The sequence below is a fragment of the Helianthus annuus genome, chromosome 2 (genome assembly GCF_002127325.2).
Source record: "Helianthus annuus cultivar XRQ/B chromosome 2, HanXRQr2.0-SUNRISE, whole genome shotgun sequence".
Taxonomy (NCBI): Eukaryota; Viridiplantae; Streptophyta; class Magnoliopsida; order Asterales; family Asteraceae; genus Helianthus; species Helianthus annuus.
Genome location: NC_035434.2, coordinates 166,587,931 through 166,590,256, shown reverse-complemented (window position 1 = coordinate 166,590,256; position 2,326 = coordinate 166,587,931). Strand labels below are relative to the sequence as shown.

The window sequence follows — 2,326 nt, the reverse complement described above, 5'->3', positions numbered from 1 at the left end:
AGTGCTTTCATCAACCTTATGGGCGCCCGGGGCAATAGATTTATTGCCTCGGGGAGTGTGTCACTGAAAATTGATTTGAGCAATTTCTTCAATTTGATTATATATTTCATGCGGGCGGCGATTACCTAAAAGTCCCCCGGAGCTAGAGTCAAGTGTCTGCCTTGTGTGTGGCAACAACCCATTATAGAAAGTGGATACTTGTTGCCATATCGCAAGGCCGTGATGTGGACACTTTCGCAATAGCTCCTTGAACCTTTCCCAAGTTTCATATAAGGATTCCCCGTCCTCTTGTGAATATGTATTAATTTCAGTCATTAATTTAGCCGTTTTAGCGGGAGGGAAATACTTATATAGAAATTTTTGGGCTAGTTCATCCCAGGTGTTTACCGATCCAGCTGGGAGGGCGTTAAGCCAAGCTTTTGCTCGGTCTTTTAGTGAGAAAGGAAACATTCGAAGGCGGATGGCGTCATTTGATGCTCCATTGATCCGAAAAGTATCACATATTTCTAAGAAATTAGTAATATGTAGATGGGGATCCTCGTCCGCAAGCCCATGAAAGGTTGCGGAGTTTTGAAGCATCTGTATCAAATGCGGCCGAAGTTCGAAGTTATTGGCTTCTACATTCGGTGCGTTGATAGCGCCGCCGAGATTACCTATGGTGGGTCGTAGATAATCCATGAGGGTACGTTGGTCTGCCATTGGAAGTGTATTCCCCGAAACTTTCTCTTGGTTTTTGGCTTTTAGTCTTTTTCTGAGAAAGCGTTCGGGTTCTTCTAGAGGTTCTTTTATGTCCTTATTAGAACTGGAGCTCATACACTACGTAGGGGTGGCGTCTGGTTCCGAGTCCTGCAATAAAAACAGAAAAAGAATGCTGGTCAGAAGGTTCACCACGGCCCCGTGTTCAATGAACACGGCCCGTGGTCGGAGTTACAGTGATTGTTTTCCAAATCCCAGTTACTGGAGAGTTGGACACGGCCCCGTGTTGCACCGACACGGCCCCGTGCTCAACCTTCTGTAACTTGGAAAACTAAAAACTGCCAGTAACAATGCTGGGCACGGCCCGTGTCCGACCAGGCACGGCCCGTGCTGAGCTCTGCAGAAGCTGAAAAACTAAGAAAATCCTAAAAAATTAAAAAGAAAAATAAAAATATGATTAGGCCGTTGATTCCTAACTTTCTTAAAATCCTTGTGTCTCCAGCAACGGCGCCAAAAAACTTGATGTGCGTTAGGTGTAATATAATTTAGATGTATATTTTAAGCCCTTTTTGCACTTTTAGCCAAGTTTTGAATTTATAAAACACGATATTCACTAACACTAAACACACATATGGGCAAGTGCACCCATCGTGGACGTAGTATAGTGTTGGTAAGATACCGAGGTCGTCCAAGGACACAAGAGCTTTTAATACCGGTTTATCCTCAACGTCTAACCAAATCAAAATGTTAGAAAAGATTTTTAAACTAAGAAAATAAAAACTAACTAAATGCTGAAAAATAAAAATAAAAATAAAAACAGATAGACAAGATGAATCACTTGGATCCGACTCGTGTATTAGTATAACCTTTGATTATTTTCACACTTTTGCACTTGTTTAAGAGATTATCTTAGTTATTGTAGTAGGCCCCTCTTTTGAAGGCGACGTTACCCTCAACCCAGTAGTTTGAGTCAGCAAGGATAAAATCCTAAAGGGTCGGATTATTGGAAGATATTGACTTAAGTTATTAATGCAAATTATGGTTGGCCCCTCTTTTGGAGGTGACGTTACCCTCGACTAAGTAGTCTGAGTCAGCAGGGATACAGTCCTAAATAGCCGGGTTATAGTATTAATAGTAGTTAACTTATGAGGGGGTCAAAGAGTTTGGATCCCCGCCATCCAATACCTATGGGCATTGAAGGAGATCCTACTAAATTTGACCCAGGTCCCTTGCAGGACCTCTAAACGCTGAACAAGGGCAAGACCCTTACCAAACCGTTCCCTTAACCCCCGACCAGGTAGCCAACATACCTCCATATAGACCGTGGAGATATGAATGGTGAAAATCTTTTATTTTATATAGACAGTAAAATAATGCCAAGACACCACGGACAAACGATAAGGAAGAATCACCTTCAACATAAGCAACTAGTTATTAAAGTCATTAATACAAAACCAAATAAAAAGTGCAAAAGATTAAAAATAAAAAATATTATACTAAACACTTGTCTTCACCAAGTGATGTAAGAGAATTAGGCAAACATGGCCTTGATTGTCAAGAACTCTTACGATCAGTCTTGGATCCCGAGACGACTCACACACTCTATGATGGACAATGGATGATGGTGGTG

General features: G+C 41.6%; 1 non-coding gene across 1 annotated transcript; it reads left to right on the top strand.

Moving 5' to 3' along the window:
- Window positions 1-214: 214 nt before the first annotated feature.
- On the top strand, window positions 215-321 carry LOC118489965. Its single transcript, XR_004887976.1, has one exon. It is a non-coding gene; the product is annotated as a small nucleolar RNA R71 (small nucleolar RNA).
- Window positions 322-2,326: the final 2,005 nt, after the last annotated feature.